The 24,995-nt window shown below is 39.0% G+C and overlaps 1 protein-coding gene across 1 annotated transcript in view; it reads left to right on the plus strand.

Annotated features, from left to right (window-relative positions):
- Positions 1 to 1,206: 1,206 nt before the first annotated feature.
- LOC140232574 (uncharacterized) overlaps positions 1,207 to 24,995 on the plus strand; it is a 103,790-nt gene continuing 80,001 nt past the window's right edge. Inside the window, exon 1 of the mRNA XM_072312670.1 lies at positions 1,207 to 1,573. The gene's annotated coding sequence lies outside the window, so the exon portion shown is untranslated. The remainder of the gene's footprint in view (positions 1,574 to 24,995) is intronic.

Below are 24,995 nucleotides of genomic sequence, written 5' to 3' on the forward strand. Positions count from 1 at the left end.
GGAAAGCTTTTATCATTATATTATATTAATAACGCTACATGGCTTGTCTCATAAGTGTGATTATCGTATTTTTTTTTTCTTTTGGTGGTGTCTCCTTCAAGGTTATATAGAAGGCATAGGCTGTGTAACAACTTCATGTATCTCTGTTGGTGAATGCTAGCATTTCTGGAAGCTCGAATCTCGGAAGTGATATAAAACTAAAGAGAGGTTTAAAGTAGAATGAGCGACAAATTAATAATATTGGTCTCAGGTCTTAGACCTGGCCATCCTACTGTCTCTGTTAACATACAAGGCCTTCTCCAGCTTGGAGTGTCATCCCCAACGAGACGAAACCGCAAATTACTTGGTAATCATTTGTTAACCGCAAAGGTGGTGTAGCAGAAGTGGTGGTAAACCGCAAATCTTAAGAATGTCAAACCTCAAGAAAGTACAGCAGGCTGTGGGAGGAAAAAGTCAGTGTACCCAAAACCATTTCATATCGTGGAGTCTGTGATGTGTTGATTTTGGTACTATGAGTTCTTTTTATTAGTGTCACTTAAAGTTGGTTCAGGCTGTATAAATGTTCTTGTATTTGTGCATTTGTGGCAAAGTGTTCCGTCAACACTGTTTAGGTTAAATAACCACCAAGAGAGCACAATGTGGTTAGAAGAATGGACAAAAAAATGTCTAGCTGAAAACCACAAGTATTTGAGTATGTCTGCAGAGAGGGAAATGGGGTGAGATTAGAAGTCAAATATTGTATTGTACTCTCTGGCTTAGTGTGAATGAATCAGTTAGCTTCTCTTTCTCCCTCTCTCTGCCTGCACTGGAAACCGAAAGCAGCGGCTCCCCTCATTTTACATCTGGCTAACCACACTAAAAGAATCCAATGCGCATCACAAACCTGGGGAACCATGCACCAAATACGAGCTGACAATAGGTGTCTGGCACATCATTGTAGTCATGAATGTGAAGCTTTCATGGTAGTTCTTCATCCATGTCAACACTGAGTCCTGTTACCACTTGTGGTGACAGCTTCTCTATACATTGCTGATTGGTATTAGATAGATTTCAACAGATTGCTTGATTAGTCATTGATTTCCTTCTATGGATGGATAAGTCCATGAAATAACAGTCAGTCAGTTGACATGTTTCAAAATAGACATGAGTATTTTTATCAATTAGTGATGTTTTTTTACTGTTTTGTTCATGCTTGCAGCTGAATGTTCCAAGAGATACACGGACGCGCCAGGCCTAATCACCAACAGCCTCCCAACCCCATCCCCCAACACTGCACGCTCTCCTCCAGGGCACACGACCACCTGCCGATACCGCATCTTTGCTCCTCCGGACCACTACATCCTTCTCAACATAACGCAGTTAGAGGGCGTTTCATACCGCAACTGCCTGCCTCGCCTCGTGGTGAAGGACGTGGGTGTGGGCAACTCGTCGCCCCTGGCGACACTTTGCAACGGGGAGGAGCCTCTACCACTCCTAGTGCAGTCACGAGACAACGAGTTGCGCGTTGTCTTCCGAAGCCAGGTTCGACAGACGAGCCTCTTTAGGGCCACATTCACCTTCCATAAAAAACTAGGTCAGTTTGGGCTTGCCCCCTCCTCATTATCAATTATCATTCCTTCTATCAATCATGCTGTTCCCATCCTCCAACCTCCCCAGTGTTTTCTTACAGTAAGCTTTTTTTCCCCTTTATTTTTCAATTATCTCTCTTGCCCAGAGAGCAAGTTCTAGCAAATGAGCTGCTTCCATGCAACATTCACCCCCTCTGCCTCTAGCTAGAAGCTGGAATTCTTTACTATTAACCCCTTCTCTCTCACTCTGCTGTCTGTTTACCTTTTCTTAAAGATCTGACTTTGCATGCAGTATTATTCAGAACATCATCATCGATACAAGTGCTACATTCACTGTCGAACTAAAACTTTTCATAAGCATGTCATCAACAGCACATGTGAGTATTGTGTACTAATTGGATTCTGCGTGTGTCTGCTTGTTATATCTTTTGTGACTGAAAACAAGCACACAAACAAACTTTACTAATGCTGAATGATACCACCCAGGCTCTGATTTCTTGTTTTCACATCAATAGATTTGAAAAGTGGTATTAGTCAGTTGTGAATCTAAAAAAAAAAAAAAAAAAAGGTGATAAATCAATGAAGTCTATCTTAGTTCCTGATTCCCTATTGGTCAGTAATTTGTTTTGTCACTTCCGAATGCTTTCAAAGACAGATGTTGGCCATCTGTAGGCCTTTATGAAGTACTCATCCACATTTTTGTAATTTTTTGATTGAATGCATCTGGTCTGAAGTACCGGTAGAGACAGGAGTCTGTTTTCAACCAGGCAATACCTTTATGATAATGAGCCTGTAATCAGCTACAGTGCTTCCAGGGAGTCATTTCAGATTGCAAGCTTTCAGGGCTTGTAAGCACAAAAGCAGTAAGAAATATTTTTTCTGAAACATGTTTGATATTTTTCAAATTCATGAAATTCTTCTGTTGAGTTGTTTTTTATTGCAAATGATTGATAAATTACCCTACGTTGACGTAAATAAGCACTGAATTGATCAGAGTTTTAGTAGTAGCCATGACATAAGAAATTGGGACATACTCCAGCAGGATTCGAATGTACAACCCCCTGATCTTGAGGCAGACATCTTATCCACTAGACCACTGAGCTTTCACCCAACAGCCAGTGTTGGTCCTTATCCTGACAGCATGCAGCGGGGACTGCGTAATCATTCAAATTTATGAGATTTTTCCCGTTGAGTCGTTTTTGCAACTGATTGACAAATTGCCCTTCAGTGACGTTAATAATCTGAATTGATCAGTGTTAATAGTGGTAGCTATGACAAAAGAGATCATGGGCATACATAATTGAGCAGTATTTGAACCTACGACCTGATCTCTGGACAGGCCTCTCATCCACTATGCATGTTTAGTATCGTATGATAAGAGGCAGGGCTGAGAAATGAATGTTTATCATATATGCGCGGAAGATGTGGGTGTGTAACAAAGTATACATGCTAAGGAAAGTTGCTTTAGGAAAAATAAAAGCATGTGAACGTTTTTGCTTGGTATGTGTTCCACCAATGAAAGTCTCAATTCCGTGGAATCAAAAACATGCAAAATTCATCAAATCTGGCCGATCGCGAAAAATTACTTGTGTGAAAATATCCACTTTTACAGTACTTTTCACCTGTGCCATCTACGTTAGAAAGTACTCAAAGTTTGAGACAAGGCACTTTGGTGGAAGAAAGAAGGTAGTGATAGATCAGAATGAGAAGGGTACTATCTTTGGTCTCTTGTGGATATACATGACTCTATTGTGTATATGGGCCAGTTCTTAGCACAGATTTTGAGCCCTCCCCTGCTGAACCCTTGTCTATGTGCTGGACTATGACATGACCCTGGACATTATACAGTATACCTTCTGGATATTTTCTGGCAGCAGCTTTTTCACCACAGCTCTGACCCACATCATAAAATCCAGCAGCAAGGTAAGCATGGATGGCCCTGTCTGCTGGCATTAATCTGTCTGGGTCACTCTTACCTGAACTGACTTGTAGTATTGCCTCACAGACACATACAGAAAGACAGACAGACATACAGACACACACACGCACACACGTGCGTAGGCTTACACATGGATGAGCCAGACATTTGCTGCCACCAGCATCGGCCTATTTGAATCTCCAGCTTACTCCCAGACATAACAAACACATAGGAAATAGTGATGTCGACTGTCATCGAAGACGTAACGCCAGGATTAATTAGGGAGATGTCAGTCACGTTTTGCAGCTCTCGGCGAGCTGCGATGTGTGGTGATGTCACGTTTGCCAGGAATGTGCCAGTAATCGGTGGTGATGATTAGCTGCACTTGAGCTGATCTCGCTGCATGAGCTGTGGGGGACTGTACATGATGCTGTGTGCAGTGACATCCTATTTCTGTGTAGCACACAGTCTGTATTGCAGACATCTTGATTTTTGTCAGTTTGGATGATAGTAAAGTCATAGGACAGGATGCCAATGGAGACATGACCTATTGATAATGATGTCATATTTTCCCTCTTTTCTAGAACACTACATCAAGCCTGACAATTCAACAAAATGTTTTATTGTATGCAGGATGACTTCTGTGTAATATGCAATTAGATGTAGAAGAAAATGCCTCAAGTTTTTTGTGTCTTTGAAAGGTTAATCCATGAATTGTGAATATTTGGCTGCATAAATTACATGCCATTGACTATATCAAATACAATTTTTCTTTTATACCCTTTGAATAAAATAAAGCATGTATTAATCTTGTGAATACAGTACACTGATCATTTGTAGGTCATGGAAAAATCTATAGGTACAGTGTGTAGTACAGATTGTCTTTCTTTCACATTGATAACATGAAGTCATGGCCTATTGTAATACTGTATACACCATATGCTTAGTGAGTCTATTTTCTATTTATTTTTATTTTTTTGCAAATCAGGACTTCCCAACATTTTAGCGAGTGATTAAATTCATGATCATGGAGTATAACAATGGATCAAGAAATGTACGCCTGTGTGTCACATTCATGTCAGAATCAGAGTTATTATTTTCATTTGTTATTAAATTTGCAAACGGCACCCGACTTGCAAAGTCAAGGAAAATAAAAGCCGTACGAAATACTGTATACACTGTTATTTTCGCGTACAGATATTTTCGCGAGTGAGAAGGTCACAGACACTTTCGCGAGATGTTGTTTTTGCGAATTGACACAGAGGCCTTCAAAAGCGCACTGCTGCCTTAGTGTATGGTGACATTTTCGCGTGTTGTTAAATTTGCGGTCCGACTGTGATTCGCAAAATCCACAAAAATTAAACCCTCGCGAAAATAACAGCTTATAAAATATATGCCGTATCATACATTACTTATAATGGCTACTGATTATCAATACATCAGTTGGTAAGAATTATTGCAAACCACGTACTTCTATCAAATGCTCTTTAGGCATTTGCAAGAGAATCTTGCTAGAATTCTTATTGAACCTTCCCCTCATGCACACATACATGAAATAGCAACTGCATATGAAAATTGCCAAGAATATGATGCTGACTTGAAGCAGAAAAGAAAAAAAAAAAGCATGCTTTTGAGTTGTTTTTGCCCTTTTTTGCTCTCGGTGGTGTGGATATATAACCCTGCAGTTATGAGGAAGAAAGCCATGAGGTTTGACTGTGTTTTGTGTCAACATATCAAATGTGTTCTAGTTTTACAACTTAGGGAATTTCCTCTTATTTCCTTTCATAGAATAATATGCGATATGGAGTTACTTTTAGGAAGTGGCTCGAACCACCTTGATTGAAACAGCATTTAATACATGTAGGTGCAACTTGACACACAGGACTTGACTGTCATGCTAGATTTTGGATGGTCATCACGCCACACGTATGATAGCAGAGAATTTGTTGATCAATCTCATCTTACACTTCATTAATATTCTTTCATTTTCAATTATAGGAAGTAAGGTGTGTATCATTTGGCACACTTGGTTAATCTTCTCTCATTTCCAATTATAAGAAGTGAGATGTGTATCATTTGGCATGCTAAAGTAGTACTTGAAATGGAGAAGAAATAACCGAGGATATCAAATTCCTAGTTGACTTCAGCCTCCTTAAGGTTTTGAAAGATGGATTTTGCATTTGACATTTTGTGCACTCATCAATTTGGAGTGCTCTTGAGGTAAATGCTTTATTAGAGCTACAAGGTTAGAACATGATTTTTTCAATTCCCACCACTTCAAGGCAAGTAACAACTTCATTATTGTCATGAACGAAGCTGGTTTGATGAGTTTCGAGTCATGAAATGTAGATGAACAAGAAAAAACAGCAACCCTTCAAATGACCGTTGAAATGCGTATTTCTTGAGTGGATCCACTTTTATCAAAAGAGCACTTGGATCAGCAGCAGAGCAACAACTTTTCTTGATGAGAGTTGTTAACAGGTATTTCAGTATGTTCAGTGAAGATGTTTTGATGATAAATCATTCTGAATTGAACATAATGAATTCTTTTGTATGATGTTCTATATCTTACCTCATATGGAACTTAGATGTCTGTTCAAGGTTCAGATTTATACCAGTCTAGATCAAGTGAAAATGTCTAGCTCTTGTTAACCTTAAGAATATGACTTTATAGGCAGATGTAATATGATTACAACTTATGAAACATATGCCGAGCATCATTTACGACGCCACATAACTTCATGTTTCAGTGTAGTCTGGGAAGAATGCCGATTGCGGGGAAAGAGTGTAGGTGTACCACTCCCCAGTCTCCCTGCCTTACCCTCCCTCCCACCCCTGACATCAGCCTCATCGTGAGGGGTGACTAGTGTCACCCATAGACACGTATGATGGGTGTCAGGACCGGCAGGTGGTGATGAACGTGGGCCATTGTTGGAAACAACCTTAGAGTTCAACTGGCGTCCTCTATTCCATGTTCTCACACATAGATACACGTAGACAGGCACATACAGGCACTCAGAAGACTGTTGCACACATTTACAAGCACACGCGTCTGCTCACAGACTTTATTACACAGGTTGACACACACATTCTCCGCACTCCAGGCTTGCACATAAATGCTAACACACAGACACATTTGTGCTCTAAAAGTGGGGTGTTCAGTCACCCATTCTCTAATGAAGTATGACAGAGATGGGTGACTCCACTCTTTCCCCCTCACTACCCCCTTGTTCCCTCTGCCACTCTCCCCCAGCTCCCTGCTGCTCACCCCTCTCCTTTCCGGACCCCTCCTGTTCTTCATCTCCTCCCTGCCCTTTGCCCCTTTAGCGCCCTTCCCCCTTCGCTCCTTTAGCACCCTTCCCCTTCATGCTCCTTATCCCTCTTTGCCCCCACCCTTTTTGCCCCTTATCCATTTCTGCCCCACTCCTCTGTTTTCCTTACCTCTCCCTATACCTCCCTTTCTGTTCCTCACTCCTCTGTACATTACCCCTCCCTGCCCCTTATCCCTCTCTGATCCTCACCCATCCTTACCCATCTCTATCCCCCTCTCTGTCATCATCCATCTCTGCCCCTCACCTTTTCCTGTTCCTTACCTCTCCCTACTCCTCATTCCTCCTTATCCCTCCCCATCCCTCTCATCCCTCCCCATCCCTCTCACCCTCTTTATCCCTCGTCCCTCTGTATACCTCACCCCTCTTTATCCCTTATCCTTCCCATCCCATAACTTCCAATCCCTCACCCCTTCTTACCCCTCACCCCTCCCTATCCCTTACCCTCCTACCCCTCAGCCTCACCCCTCCCTATCCCTTACCCTCCTACCCCTCACCCCTCCTACCCCTCACCCCTCCCTATCCCTTACCCTCCTACCCCTCGACCTCACCCCTCCCTGTCCCCCACCCCTCCACCCCATATCCTTCTTGGTCTCTTACCTTTCTCTATTCTTTACCCCCCCCCCACCCCCTCTCTACCCCTCCCCCTTCTCTCCCTGTTCCCTCTCTGTTTCTTCCTTGTTTCTCTTTCCCCCCATTCTTTACCTTACTGTACTACAACCCCTCCCTGAACTGGACCTACCACATTCCACATGGAAACAGGATTTCCGATCCAGCTTGCCATGTGATTAAGGGGACAAGCAGTCTTTAGTGATGAGGGTAATGACATGGTTTGTTTCATTATCATTATGAGGGACAGGCTATCATTGTTGTATGTTATTTCTTTGTACAAAGGAAGGGCAGGGGGATCTGAATGACAGCTAGACCTCAGTCAACAAAATCAAATGTGAAGTGCATTACCAAGAGCCTGGAGTTATTGACAAATGTGTGATTTAATGAGTGACTTACAAGCTTATAAAGTATGTTTGTAAGGTGTATCATGGAATGATTCTAGATTCATTGTATGAGTGATGTATGTCAAATTTCACATCTTGAGTGTGACGTACAGTTGTCTACATCATCTTAAAACACAGTTTACAATGCATGTTTAGCTAACCCATTCAATTTGTCGTATACAGACATTGATGGAGACGGTTCACTGAGTATAACTTGCTGTGGTGAATGTGTTACAGCCATAATACACCCCATGCACATCTGAATGGGGAGTAATGTATCTTGTTTGGGTAGACAGCCATGTATTGTGTGGGAACTCTTCTGACATGTCTACAATGACTAGAGTTTCAGAGCAGTGCTGGGTAAGGCTTGTTTGTATGTGCAGCTATTTTATGGCTTCGTGCCAGGAAACCTTCCTTCTCTACCCAAGGTCCCCCCCCCCCCCATTACCTCTTGAAAAATCAGTAGTGCATGGCCAGTAATCACATTCACAACATGAATGCATTAAGCTCCTCCCCATGGCAACTTGACCTCATGCAACCCAGCCTTTCTACCCCAACCCTGTCTTTCCTTATCTAAGCCGCCTTTCTTTCGCAATCCTGCCTTACTTTTCCAACCCAGCCTTACTACCCCAACCCACCCTACTACCCAACCCACCTTATTACCCCAACCTACCTTACTACCCCAATCCCCGTACTATCCCAACCCTCTTTATTATCCCACCCTACCTTACTACAGTATCCCAACCCACCTTAGTACCCCAACCCACTCACTATCCCAACCTACCTTACTACCCCAACCCACCTTACTACCCCAACCCACCTTACTACCCCAACCCACCTTACTACCCCAACCCACCTTACTACCCCAACCCACCTTACTATCCCAACCCACTCACTATCCCAACCCACTTTACTATCCTAACCTACCATGCTACCCCAACCTACCTTACTGGCACAACCCACCTTACTATCTCAATCCACTTTACTAGCAGGCTTGATGTAGATTGCTTTGTGAACCTAATATTATAAACTGAGTGTTGCATGTTAGTCTCCTCAAAGCTGTGAAACTAAAATGCAATGCTACTCCATCTTCAGGTTGATGGAATACAATCATACATATGGATGATAGGCTGTGGTGTATGTGTGTGTGTGTGTGTGTGTGTGTAGGCAGGGTGGGGGTGAAGGGTCAATGGTATCAAAGCACCCCCACCCGTTCTGTGGCCCCTGATATAGAATGGTAGAAGTTTTCATTAAGATCTGATATAGTAGGATGTGTTTTTGTCTATATTTGTCACCTATTCTCACAAAACTTAATACCCTTAGCATGATGTGACTGTGATGTCATTACTTCAAGTCTCCCATTGACCTTAAATGCATTATTTACCATTTGCAGATGAAACAAAAACCCAGCTTTAGTTCTTCCAAATAGTTTTAAAATGTGAGTTAGGGGTAGAAACAACCAATGTAAAAATGTTAATCAGTATAATGAATGTTAAGTATTGTTAAATATACAAAATGTAAACAATAGATATAATGAAATTGTTTCAAGAATAAACCATCTACAGTTATGGTTTATTGAGAAAAATAGTAACATCTCATATTTTATGCTTTATTGCGAAATTTTTATATGGCCGAATGTTTTGTGATACAACTGACGTACATGTATGCATCAAATGGGATAACTCGGAACATCTTTTAAATCACTGCTCCCAATGGTAAACTACCTGTATATCTTTAATTCTTTAATTCACACTTAATATCCTTATTTAAACTTAAATGGGAGAGCATTTAGTGCATCCTTTAAATCAGGTTTATGCTATTTTATAATAACCTAGAAGTAATGACTTCAAGGGATGAGGTTATTGATATAATATCTTTGTGTACAAACCAGTGTTGAAGGAGTGAGATAATAACACAATGATAATGATACAGTAAATAATAAACAGTTTTTTCTACAAGGCATTTCCAATGAAACTGATCAATGTGCTTTACATGGTAAAATTGTTTCAGTGACCATGTCAAAAAGAATATAGGAACTTTATGAGATTCTATTTTTGAAACTTGACACTGAGGGTGATGAGAGGAGTTCCTTTGACTAGGTATTCCATTCTGGTGGTCCACAAAATGAGGAACTTCACGCACCAGCCTTGGTTTTGACACATGGTAACCAGAGCACCATAGTATCCATAGCAGAGGGCAGTTTATAAGTTGAATGGTGGGGAGAATGTATCATTTGTGATCAATATTTAGGAGCAAAATAGTGTAGGCAATGAAAATTCAACAAACATTTTGTATGTGACTCTTTTGTCTGCAGACAACCGATGTACACAATATAACTGTTTGAGTAGTGGAGATGGCACAATCACTCCTATGTGCTCCAAGCACAGCATGGGCTGTTCGGTTTTGGACATGGTGAATTCTAACTATGCCGGTTTTGGACACGAAGTCTAGCTATGTCAGTTGTGGAACCGTTGAAGTCTAGCTATGTTGGCTGTGGACCTGTTGAAGTCTATCTATGTCGGTTTTGGACACGTTGAAGTCTAGCTATGTCGGCTATGGACCTGTTGAAGTCTATCTATGTCGGTTTTGGACACGTTGAAGTCTAGCTATGTCAGTTTTGGACTTATTGAAGTCTGTGATGCATTGCCTCATCTGGTTAGTATGTGTTAACTATATCACTATTTCATGCAAAGTTTTGCGACTCAAATGTTGTAATTATTTATTCTATGTCTTCCGTTACCATGGTCCATCTAGGGACTACCTGTAGAGTTGGTGTCGGCTGCAGCTTGGCTGCGACTCAGCCATGCAAAGTGTAAACTGTTACAGAGGCTTGGCCGTGGCTTGTCCCCTCAATTTGACATGTCCAATATTAGTTCATACTGAAACGTCATCGGTTTTGTGCAGGTGGTCCTCGATCACATACGCACATCATGCATGCAGGCACGTTGATTGTCAGGAAAAAAAGTTTGAACTCTCTTCCTTGATACAAAAGCTATATTTTCTGACGAGTTTAAAGAGAAAGTGTGGAACATCAGCTACCCTGATTACTGTATCCTGTGATCATTTTAAGTTGGATATTTTTGAAGATTTCCAGTTTGCCATCTGCTTAGATTTTGCTGTGTTTTTAATAGTTTAATCACAGCGAATGGCCCTTTTGCTTGAATAGATTGTACATTCAGTACCATTCAATCATATGTTAGTGTAAGCTTAAACATATTAACCTGTTGCTGCAGAGTTCAGTAAAGATCTATATTGCTGCTATGGTTTTGTTTTATGTTGCGTACCTTTATGGTAGGGTAGATAAGTCAGACTCGACTGCAGCGTAATTTCTTGGTGTAAACATACAAAATTGAAGGATTGAACCAGGGGCCCCGTGGCATGAAATTTTCGTGAATTCGAGCCGCCGGCCTTTTTCGCAGCATTAAATTTTTGCAAATTTACTACTGGCATTCACTGCATGATAGTGTAGACAGAAACTTTGGCATGCATTTTAATTTTGTGAGTCTTGGCTCCTTGCAGAATTTGCAATAATTTCATGCATGCAAACATTTCTGGTTTTACAATTTATTTGTTATAATTGTTTTAAGTGCACATGGTCTGAACAAGTGTGATAATAAATATGTTGATTCTTCAAGCTTCTTGTATCCTGAATACAGGGCAAGGTGATATATACTGTATACACCATATATTTAGTGAGTCTAAATTTTTGCGAATCCGCACTTACCGACGATTTCGCGAGTGGTTAAATTCACGATTGTGGAGTACTGTACTGAATGGAGAAATGTATACGTGTGCGTCACATTCATATCGGGATCAGAGTCATTATTTTAGCATGTCTTTAATTTTGCGAATAGCACCTGACTCGTGAAATTCACAAAAATAAAAACCTCACAAAATATTTGGCGTATACAGTACATAATGAACCTTTCAAAAAACAATTAGTCAGGTTAATACAACATTGATATCAGTTACCAGAAGTATCTTGCAATTCATGGTTATAGTATGTAGTCTTCACAGAGTTCAGAATGATGCATGTTTTGATGCTTTATATCAAGTTCTCTGCTTTTCACTGCGACGTGCTATCTCAGTGAGCAGTGAATAGAAGGCAGACTGTCAGTAAGAGACCAGAGGGATACAGCAGGCATAGCGGAGGTTTGATGTTATGCATGGGGGGACCCTGTCTAGACATGTCTTTTTAATGTATGCTCAAAGGAACTGCTGTATCATTAGACACAACATCATTTGTGTGAGTGTGGCAAGGCTATGCTGTATGCTGGCACTCAAGTTACTGCCCTAGAGTCGAGCTTTATCAGAAATGTAAAAATAATCAGTTTGTCTACACCGTGCTTTTGTGTGTGGCTGCCCCCTGGTGATCTAGTCTTTTTAGTATGTATTAATGAGAGCACATCAGAATTGCTCATAAGTCTTGTCTTCATTTTGCAATCACCCCATGAGGCTTATGTAGAAAGAGCAAACTAGTCTCTAACAGGAATAATTATGGTGATGAAATGCCATGATTAGAAGAGAGATGGACTGCTAACAAAGAGTCTGAAGTGAGGTTTGGCTATGCTGCGGAGTAATTATGGCAGGCACTTGCTCCAGTATGAGTGGGAAATTGGCTATGGAGAGTCAGTGTTTCATGACTGAAAAGAGATTTTGTGTAGATCAGGGCTAGCATGTCAGCTGATTCTGTTGGTTTTGCATAATTCCTTACAGGTTACCCCTTCCCCTTTCACTGATATTAATAACATTCCTCTATTCTTTTTTTTTTTAAATAAAGTTCATCGGTTGATCACCAATTCTCACTGAATTCATTGAATTGAATTGAATTTAAATGGTTTATTGATATCAACATCGTTGCAGCCAAAGGCAGAATTGTGACGTTTTACAGCAAATGATACCAAAAAAAAAGTATACATCAAAATAGCTCCAAAAAAAGGAATACAAAAAGTTGGACTACACATAGATATTCATAATAACTAAAATTAAATGTACAACTTATTCTGTGAAATATAAAATATTACACTTAAAAATTGAATAAAAGATTAATACTGCACATGATATATATCTCAGACTGAAAAAAAAAATATCCAGTTTTGTTGTCTTGCCTCCCATATCTCTCTCCTTCTCTCTCTCCCTCTCTTTCTGTCTATCTATCTTCCTCTCTCCCTCCCTCTCTCTTTCCTATATGTTTCACTGTATCTATCTCCCTCTTTTTCTCCCTCTTTCTCTCCCTCTCCCACTCTCTCTCTCAATACACTATTCATTAATATATAATAACATCGATATCTATATCAAATTAAAATCACTCAGTATCACCCAATATGGTAATTCTTCTAATGCTTGCATATATGTATAACAATAAAAGATATTTTCTATACATACATAATCATAAATATCTCATAATTTTGGATGCTTCAAAAAGATACACAACCCATGATCAAACTCAGTGACAAGAACCCAAAAGTGTGAATTAATGAAAAAAAAACAAAAAAAAAAACAGGATACCACTATTGCAAAACAAAATCATCGTCCATGTATATCGTATATCTATGAGTTACACAAAAAATACAATATACATTAAAAAAGTATTATAGATATATTCACCTCTATTCTCCTTCAATATCCTATAATATTATCAAATTCAGATTCAATTCAAAATCATAAGAAATACAACATTTTTTAGACATGCACAAAAAGAAATTATACAAAACTGATTAAGATAAATAAAACTGATAAACAGACTTCACTATGATCATACTCATTCATGCATTCATGCAAACACATGCTTCTCATTTTCACTGTTTCATGTATGCTGTGATAACAACTTTATATGGCTCTACATGTATGTTGATGGAAGCCTCTGTTCGATCTTTCCTGAATAGAAATATAACAAAGATAACAACAGCATGTAAGATTTTATTTCTCTCTTGTATGGGAATTGTTGGATGCATATGTCAAGGTTATCTATCAAGGATGCTTTTCTTGGATGAAAGGTTACAGTTCTTTTTGTGTGTGTGTGTCTTCTCGGTTCTTTTGTTATGCGTCACATTACACGCATGTCATTTCTTAAGACCAGGCGTCCACTAGGGCGCGGACAAGACCCGGACAAGACCCGGAATGCAAATTTGGCATTCCGCACTCCTTCGGCAACCTGTCCGCACGTTCCTGAACGTGTCCGCTCACTGTCCTAAACATGTCCGGGCGTTTCCGCACCTTCGGGAGAGAGAAAAATTTCCGCGTCCAAATTTTGATCGAGACCAAAATTTGGACGCGGAAATGAACTTCCTGACACCTTCGGCGACTTGTCCTGACGATGTCCTGAGGATGTCCCGCTTGTCCGGAACCCTTCCGCTCCTTCCGCACACGCTCCGGAAAGAATCCCGCGGTGTGGGGAGGCTTCCCGAATGAAAGCGGAAGACACCAGGAATGTTTTAGGACAGCGCGGAGCCGATGCGGATCTATATATGCAAGTGTCCGGAACCGATGCGGAAATTTTGTGATCCAGACACGAAAATGTCGACACTTTCCGCGAGCGTCATGCCAATGAAACGCAAAAAGAGCAAGAAGGGAGGCGAGGCCCCCATGCAAATATCCCCATCACAGGCACACCTTTCGTCTAGTGATGAAGAACAGGTAAATCTAAGGAATTTCCGGTCCCAGAAGGAAAAGAAGAAGGTAGTAGAGACTGTGCCAAAAGCAACCAGAAAGAAGTGAAATCAGCACCCTAACTTCCTAGTAAATTTGTTTTGATTTGATCTTTTCAGAAATTATTTTTCATCTGAATGACTTTCCTGGTCCCTATTACTTACGATAGTACATTCTCCTTTATGTTGTTTTCGTATTTTATTTGCAAACAAACTAGGTTGTCCCATGTGACAGCCCAGCTGAAAAATCACAAAAGTGAGGTGGAAGTACACTCAGAAAAAAAGCATAGAATTTTTGGCTAAATGTTAATGTATCATATAAATATGAACAAGTTGTTATTCATACGTAAATGCTTTCTAATGATACAAAAGACAAATTCATCACACTACAAAGCATGAATTCAATTGCAAAGATATACCTGTGGTCTCATTACAATGTAATATCTTTGAAGCCCAAAATAACAATGAAAGGTAAAGATGATGGAGGAAAATGAATTTTCTGTCACTTCAAAACTCAAGTGAGATGAGAGAAAAAGCAATAAATCATGAACTCGAAAAAGTATTAAATTTTTGTCTTTCTTTTGCTTTGTTTTTTGCTGAGCGTATATATTTAAGTACACATTAAGCATCACAAATCATTTCAGAAATATTCTTTACCTGAATGATTTTCGTAGTTGCTATTACCTTTTTTTGTTTTAGTTGCAAACAAACTCGATGGTCCAATTTGACAGCCCAGCTGAAACCCCCCCCCCCCAAAAAAAAAAAGTAAAATAAAGTAGCTTACAAATATTTCTCCATTTTTACACTTAATTGGCAATAGGGTAGTAAGCTCTAAGCATGAAAAAAAAATTCTCGGACTTGAAAATGTTCAAAAGTGATCAAAATAAGAGAGGGTTAGAGATGCACAAGGGTAAAAATCAGAGAAAGAAAAAGAATTAATGCTTAGGATCATTTTGGCATGCTATACAGAAGTATCAGACAAAACATGGTATATACTTCATGATGGATAAAGCACATGTCTAAAAAAAGGGAATAAAGAATATATATATATATATACATTTATAAATATATATATATATATATATATATATATATATATATATATATATATATATATATATATATATATGTATATATATATATATATATATATATATATATATGTATATATATATATATATAGCAACATAAGTAACAGTTAGTAATATAAGTAACAAAACTGCAACAAAGTCCATGCTGTATTCACCAACGGTTTATTTCTTGTGAAGAAATAAATCGTTGGTGAATACAGCATGAACTTTGTTGCAGTTTTGTTACTTATCTTTTTATCTTGCCCACACGTGGACTACCTTATCAACATGATTATATATATATATATATATATATATATATATATATATATATGTATATGCATTTAAATTTTTATGCATATTATATATATATATATATATATATATATATATATATATATGGTTCAAAAAGTTTGCGAATATCATCCATGTGACTGTAGGCAGAGAAAAAAATTGTTCTCCCAGATGAGACAAATCAGAAATAAAAAAAATGAATCGTCAGCCCACATGCAGACAATCCTATTCTTCGACTTTTGGTGGTCACATTTGTCAAATGATATTGACCAATCATATTGATATAATATCAGCCGCTACTGCGGAAGCAAAACAAGGAGCATCAATGACGGCTAGCAGTCAAATGAGGAAAAGTTAAAGTCAGCGCCAAATTTATACCTTTCCATTTTCCTGGTATTGTCCGCAGTTTGTCCGCATGCCTAACTTTTGTTGTCCGGAAGGCATCCTGATTGTCCGCGTTCATTCCTGGTATAATCCTAGATGTTTCCGCGCTGCCCGGCTACGATTAGCATATTCCGAGGTATTTCGCGCTCTTCCGGAGTGATTCCTAGGAATGTCCGCAGTCAGTCCGCGGACAGTCCGCGGACAGTCCGCGGACAGTCCTAGGAATGTCCCAGGACAAGCCGATTCACAAAGTTATTCCGCGTTTGTCGCGGACAGGATGCCGAAATAACAAAATTTGCTTCCGCAACCCTTCCGGGGCTTGTCCGCTCCCAAGTGGACGTCCGCCCTAAGATGGTGAAGCTACAGAGAGCACAAGATGCTGTTGCGAGGGTCTTATCTAGGACATGTCAAAGGGACCATGTGAGGCTCATTTACACACACTGGTAGAGCATGATTCAAATCTTGCTTTTTTTTTCTTTTTTTTTTTTTTTTGCGTTGTGGTTCTATTGTACATCGTATTGATCCAAAGTGCACCAGTTCACAAGGGAAAAATTGTGACCCAAGTCACACTGGTTTGTTCGTGAGACCAAAGTGTGCATGTGTGAGTCTCTGAGTTTGGCCTGACTTTAAAGGTCCAGTTTACCTTTGGGAGCAGTGATTTTAAAAATGTGCAAGATATCACATTTGATGCATATGAGTAGGTCTGTTGTACCACAAAACATCTTACCATATAAAATTTTCACAATAAAGCTTAAAATATGAGGAGATATAAGTATTTTTCTCAATAAACCGTAACTGTATACGGTTTAGTCTGGAAACATTTTTATTATAACTATTGTTCACATTTTGTATATTTAAAAATACTTAACATCGATTTTACTGATTCAAATTTTTACAGTGGTTGTTTCTATCCCTAACTCACATTTTAGAACTATCTTAAAGCACTAATGCTGGGTTTTTGTTTCATCTGCAAAAGGTAAATTATGCCTTTAACCCTACTGTTCCACACATGCTTTGCATTATTGGATAGAAAACAAATGGTACAATTTTGCACACCATTCATATACCCTTTGCACTACAAATAATGGCAAGTATTCTGAAAAAAAAAAAGCACGGCCTTTTCAGAAACATCACGCTTTTAGTGGTGCGTGGATCATGATTTGAACTTCACTAATAGTCATGTTCATTATTTCCTCATGCATTAAAAAAAAAAAATAGATTTTGCATCTTGATTCCAATCATGATGCCAATAATTGTGACTATTTGTGGCTATTTTTTTTTACTAAATTTTAGTGAGACTTCTCTGGATGCCATCAAGAGAGTGTATTGAGTCCAAGTTTTGCTCATCACTTGGAGGACGTTACATCGTTTTGCCCAGTCATACGATGACAACCTCACACTGAAACTGCATTGACATTGCCTAAAAAATTTGTACCAGTGTTGCACGGAGACAGTGCCTAGGTATGACACCGGGACAGTCCCTGTAACAAACGTATATTCGCATTGCTCTTGCTATCTTGGAACAACTTTGATGCAGTCCAGTTATAGTGCATTCGTATTGCAGGATGTTTGTCCAGCACTGAAGCACAATCTGTATTTTCCGAATCACATAAATCAATGGGGGGCTTTGCCCACAGAAAAAAGAAAAAAGAAATAATCATGTGCGCACATTTCTGCCACTCTTGACTTGAACTGCTACTGTTTTCTGCAAGTGATTTTTGAGGTATCTCTTGTCTTGAAAATGAATTTATCATGTTCTAATATTTCAACAACATCTTTTCTCAAAGCTGACCAACTCCTTCAATATTATGAACGGACTGCATGTTTGGTTGACCTTCCGAACTTTTTGTGATGGAGCTGTACCGAGATGCTGTAACATTGCCACCTGTCTTGGTGTAGTACTGGTGCTGCAATGGAATTGTAACGTTACAAACTTCACTGGTGTAGTTTTTTATGGAGGTGCACATTTACATTGCAATCCGTCTCGGTAGAACTGAGGTACAACACCGATACAGCACTGGGACAAATGGGTAATGTGACTGCAGTACAAGTGTGTGCAAAGTGGTGGTCTCGGGTCCTGTTGTGGTGAGAGCCCATTTGTGGCTCAAAGATCAGGATTGTTCTTTGGAGTCAGAACCTTCTCAGCTGTTCACCATGTTTGTAGACTCAGTTACCAGTTCATATTTGTTCTCTGTTTAACTTTGGAATCCTGGAAGTTTGATATGAAAACATTTCTTTCTCTAATATCATGAGGAACATGAATGTCATTTGACACAACTTTGTAGGTCTTTTTTTTTTTTTTTTTAAAGATGACCTTTTTTCCTTCTTTTCTCTCTTACATTCATCTTGCACTTTGGAACCATTATTAGTTAGGTGGCACAATGAAATACAGTGTACACCCCATCATCATTGTTACCATGAGAGTCTACTCTTCAGTTTTGGTTCATAATACCTTCTTGCTCAGACATACGACGCTGAAGAATCCTTCCTATCCACAGCAGTTTTCTGTTTCTGTCTTTGATTTCTTCCTTGGAGAATTCAGCTTGATGTGTACATCGCCAAAATGTCAGAGTATGGCTGTATGCATAAAACAAGAGTTCCTAGTTCCCCTCTGAAACAATTAATACATCTTGCTATCTTACAGTAATATTCAGAAACTTTTTATAATCTAAGAAACAAACCCAGTTAATGAGAAATTTGTAGATGTAGTGGAAGATTTATGCAAATAGATTAGATAGTGTAAGATTGACTGGGTGTGTTATGGAATGGTTACAGGTGAAACGAATGAAAAACCCTGTTTGATGTGGGTTAAAACATGTTATAAATCCTGGATAAAGATTGTGATTAGTGCATGTCTTGTAATTGATAACATATCTTAAATAGTGTTTGGCATAATAAGATTGATCTGAATAAAGTTTTGAAGAATTTGAGCAAAAAATACATAAAGATTTTTCAACATGACTATTTTTAAAAGAATCTTATTCATACTGCATGTGGGTATAGAGAAGGGAAGACATTTTGTTTGTTTATTTGTGCTCTTTGACTGGATTCAAGCTCGACACAGGTCTGTTTTTATGACATTACCGTGATGACTAACTGATTGTGTACTTTTTATGGCGTTGTAACCTCACAAATTCCATCTTGTTTTGTGTTTATATTTCATAAGTCATTATTTCACTCTGTATTCTTGAATTGGTTTCTGTTTGTGTATGTATGCATTTATTTGCGTTTCATTTTCATTTAATGTAGGTTAACATGCATATGTGGGTGTATTTGGGGTAATGTGCATATTTAATTAAATGTAGAATAATGTTTTGGGAAACCACACAAAAATTCCAGAACTCCCCAAACTACAATGTACTTGCATTACAGTTCAGTTGCAAGGTAGAAAATAAGTTGATAGGCAAGAGGAAGATAGGAGAAAGGAAGATATTTAGAGAAGAAAATAGGAGAAAGAAAGGTAGGAAAATAGGGAAGAAGATAGGAATATAGGAGAAGAAACAATAGAAAGATAGGAAATTGGAGAGAGGAGGATAGAAGAGAAGGAAATAGGAAAGGGGAAGATAAAAAGATAGGAGATAGGACGATACAAAGATATGAAGGTAGGAAAGAGACAGATCAAGGAAAAGATAGGAAAGAGGGAGATTGGAGAGAAGGAGAGAAGAAGATGGGAAGATAGAAGAAAAGATAGGAGAGGAGAAAGGAGAGAGAAAGATAGTGAAAAAAGAAGAAAATATGAAAAAGGAAGATAGGTGATAGAATGGGAAAAAAGGAGAGATGAATTCAGGAGAGAAGATAGCAAAAAAAGAAATGAGAAAGGAAGATAGAAGGAGATAAGATATAGATAAGAGGAAGAAAGGAAATAAGAAGATAGGAAATAGCAAGATAGAGAAAAGGAAAGGGGAGATAGAGGGGAGAGGAAGATAAGAGAGAGGAAGAAATGAGAAGAAGATAAAAGAGAGGAGGATAAAAAAGAGAAGGTAGGAAAGGAGAAGATTGGAAAGAAGAAGATAGAAAGCCAAGGATGCTAGCAAGACACAATGTTACACATTATAATGCCTGTGGATCATACACAGGATCTACGAGGTGAACTTGTTATACATGCATATTTCTCCTGGCTTACAAGGCCCCTGGATGTTGATATGATTTGCAGTCCAAACAGGCAGACGTGTGTACACACATACACACACACACACACACACACACACACACATACACTCCATATACCATACGTACATATACACTGATATATCGCCCAGTGTTGACTGTCTAGTTATTCCTGATTCACTGCTGTCTACATGGTATGATTTAGCCCCTTTTATGACAGGTATAATGCTTATTTTTTCTGGGGAAGGACAGGGTTTGACTAAGCAGTTACTACAGTAGCTCTTTGCTTTGCTTTGTGTACAGGTACCTAAAGTCAGTAATAGTTTGATTTGACAAAGCAATGACAAAAAGTATGCTGTGATAAGTACACTTGTAATTCCCTGAGTGCATTTTTTTTTTCATGTGTAATGTATGTCCAGAAGGGATGATACCCGTCTATAAATCTATGGCAATTAGATTTGAAAAGCTGCTAGATAACGCCCGGTCACCTTTTCTCCCTAACCAACACCAGAGAGAAGCATGTGATAGAGAAGGGAAGGTATGTCTGGAACAGTCCTAGCGTAGATCATCAATGGCACCTGACTCAAGTCAGCATCATAGAGATCTCTTCTGATATATATAGATTGTGAATGCATAGTCTGTCTGATAGCTGGTAGCTGACTCTGTTAGGAAAGTAATCATTTTACCGCGTCTAGATTGTCTGGCTTTTTTTTTTTCTTTTTCTTTTTGTCTTTTGTAGAACACCAAGGTTATCATACAGGGTGTAGAAGGCAAGTAACCCCGACTTTTCCTGCCGCTTCCTCGCTTGGTTACACTCGTGATTTAGTACTACAGCTTCTCTCCCTCTCTCTCTCACTATATATCTTTATCCATATACTTACATATCTATATATCTCTATGGGCATATTTCAGTTTTAAAACAGCATAACTTATGTTGGACATTTAACTGAGGGGCTTTCAAAATAAGAAAAGATGATGCAATGGGTTATGCTATGAGTCGGGTACAGTGATATGTCACTACATAAAAGTAACTAGTGTTAGACACATTGAAGCCCCTAATTGTTGCTGAAATAGAAATTAACATAAAAAACAGTATCTTATCAGAACAGGCATGTATTTATGTTTACTTCTGTATATTGTAATTTCACAATGTAAAGAGATACAGAGGAGTGTATATACTTCAAACAATGTTGAATGAAAGTAGCATATCTGTCTCGTTCATTTTGTCATCAAATGAAATTAAAAATGAGTTTGCACACAGTAGAGATGGAGATTCCCTTCCGTGTTTCTAGGCTTCAGTAGCCAAGTATGGATTGACAGAGAGACATACAGTATGACTCATGATAGCTTGGCAAATCCAGTTGTCGCAAGGGGAACTTAGCATTTTTTTTTTGTATCATGTGTACTTGGGTCTGGAAGAGCCCTTAGCTCAGACTAATAAGCCGTTATGTTTGAAGGGGGAAAATTCTGGTGATTATGTACAACCTGTCTAGACAAGATGGACCTAACTCAGGAAAGTTATTAAAATCCGCGGAAATTTCCTCTGGCTGGGTATGAAAGGGTTTGAAGGGCCAGTGTATAGCATCAGACGGGCAGTGCTCACTGGAAAGGTTGACCATTTTGACTGACTTATCTGGGTTGGCCAAGACCTGTCTCTAATGGGGGGGGGGGGGGGGGGGGGAGTAAAGGGTAGTTATGAGTAGTGAAAGGCAGGGCACCATTGATACTGATATCCAGTTTGCATTTTGACATTGGATGGCATACAAAGCATAGGATTTTTTTTTTTTTTTTTTTTTTTATCACCAGTGGCATATTTCACTCTAGAGAGCTTCACAATGCAAGTCTCATTCAAACAGTCTAAAGTATCATTATGGAAGAGATTAGGTTGAAATACAGGAAGGTTTTAGAGGATTATGTGTCACTCGGTGAAATAGTAATGAGCAATTCTGAGTAAAATATTCAGTGTTGATGAGTGGACAGTGGACATGCATATGAAAGTGTATAGGGCCCCTATATGTACTGGTGAAATAAAGAGGTATTCACGTTTTCATTTGACTTCAAACCTAAATGTTATCCTTCTTATTATATGCTACTATGGAAGAAGAAAGATTCAAATCAAGCACAAAACAGCTTGACCTGTTTTTTTGCCTTTAAAAAAAGAAAAAATTGAAGATGGGCTTTCTTGCAGTCAGCTTCATAGATCAGAGAATGACTCAATTTAGGAGAATGGCATAAATTGAAATCATACTAACTCTACAGGTGATACACTTCATGGTGCCCTTTTAGTACTGGATCAAAGAATGTGTCATCAAAGTTGGATCACAGTAATCCTTGTGTTACCAATTCCATCAAATTGTTCTTCTTTTGAGTGTCTGGTATGTGGACCTCACTGCCAGGATGCAAAGTATCAAGTCTTGGCGATGTTCATGTAGTTGGCACACTGTCAAGGTCGCCCTCTACAGGTCTATAGGGAACAACCAACCAACTGTTGGCCCTAGTTGTAATGGAGTTCACTATGTCACTATCCCAAGAGATTGGGATATAGGGTGTCCTTTCCAAGGAGAGTGCCATTTGGTCAAAAATGTAGGACTTGCAGTGAACTCGCTCAACCAGATATCAAGTAGATTTATTGCCTTTTTATGAAACATTTTCGCAATATTAGATTGGCTTTCTGTCTTAAATGTCATGAGTATGTGATACTTTCAGTGTTCTGTGACAGGTCTTCAATCGTTTATGTAAAGCTATGCTGTCGGCAAAGAAGCGTGTATTATTTTTAAATATTTCTAGTATGTGATTTTGCTGCCTACTGTACAAATAATAGAACTCGGTTACCTAGCTTGTCTTCTTGAGAAAACCACCTCAAAAATTGTCAAATGTGGACCATTTATGGCAAATAATGTATTTAAAATGAAAGACTTTCTTTGGACTCTTTGAGGGAATAATTGGAACAACAAGGTTATCACGTGATTGGAAGTGAAGATTTGTTAACAGTAATGCAAACTTATGTTGTGAATAGCCACTGGAAAATGAATATGGACATTCAATAGATGAAGCTCTGCTACCAGAGAGCAGGAAATATAAATTGTGTTGGTGAAAAATGACCCATTAGTACAGTGGATGCAGGCACTAAAGGTCCTTTGCATTAGAAAGGGAAGTGAGGTAGAAGAGATTATTGTCTGGTAGACTGCAGAGTGCAGTGGTTTTTTGCTTCATCTCGTAAGGAACATATATACATTGAGGGTGAAATACTATGGTATTTCGTAATGTGAGCGCAAGCATGCCATGAAGTACTCTGAAATATGTAGAAATCCTGTGTATTTAGGTTGATAATTTAAACTTTGCTTGATGTACGGATGTGAGATTAAGTGTGAATCTTACAAAATACCATGGATCATACAGCAGTGTATTTGTCTCACATGACCCGACACACTTCGTCTTCTGCTGTTGGAGATATATATGCGCATGCACAATGCCTATCAGAAATACCATGGTATTTTGGGAGTGACACCGTATCAAGTGAATTACTATGATATCTATGACTGGTATTCTGCCAATGAGAAAGGTACCAACAAATTACTGAGGTATTGGTAATTCAAGTTTGAATGTACACAAAAGTTGACAGATAACACTCCTTCTTCCCCCTCTTTCACAAAAATTTTCCCATGAAGAAAACAAAAAGTTGGAAGAGAGCGAGCACGCAAACAAAACACATTTACCTTTGTAAAGACACACATACACACACAGAAATTGTACGGATATGTAACTGTTCAATGTGTGCATTTTTCTGTCAGGAATAATATGTAGTCTACATAATGGTGACACTTCATTTGCTCCTGCAGCAATTGCTCCGGTCTTATTTTCTCCAAGTACGTGGAGTTACGGTTAGGGTTCTAATACAGTTTTAGGTTTAGTTTGATGTGAGGATTAGGGTTAGGATTAGGGTTATGTTTGTGGGTACAATTTATGTTTGGCTTAGCATGCAGATATTTCATAGGGGCAATTGTCATAGGAGCAAATGTCATGGAACCGTGTAATATGGGATAAATATGTGCGGTGTGAATGATGTCACTGTAGCGGCAAATTCTGGTTGATCACTGACAAAAAGAAATTGATGGATGGATGATAGATGATTGACAGAAGATTGACATGTGGATGATGGATAGATATGTAAACAGATATATTTAAGAAAAGTTTAAATGCAAATATGACATACATCACTGTGAGTAAGTGATAGTGAGACAGAAAGGGGGGGGGGAGGATTAAGGATTGGGTAAGTAAAGGCTTAGAGTTAGCATTGTGTGTTGCTCATAATCGGCGTGCCAGACAGTTCTCATTTTGAAAAAGGTTTGACTCGTCTGTCTGCTGTCTGGCTCGCTGTCATCTTGCCTCCTTACCGAGACCGGCTGCTTTGCCTGTGGAGTGCATTTCATTAGTTGGATTACAAATGTGCACAGAAGTACTGCTACATGAGGATGTTTGAATGGAATGGGGTGGGGGTGGATGTTGGAGAGAGAATATAAAGCGGAAGCACGTCGTAATGGTGCACCAAGATCAGCATTGTGAATTTCATTTCCAACCAGAAAGAAGCTGGAATGAAAAGGAGACATGTAGAGATTGTAGAGATGGTATTTCAGTGATGCTATCAGCATTGCCGGTTTTTGTATGGTGTCTTTCAGATGTACG

Source organism: Diadema setosum, chromosome 9 (assembly GCF_964275005.1).
Source record: "Diadema setosum chromosome 9, eeDiaSeto1, whole genome shotgun sequence".
Lineage (NCBI taxonomy): Eukaryota > Metazoa > Echinodermata > Echinoidea > Diadematoida > Diadematidae > Diadema > Diadema setosum.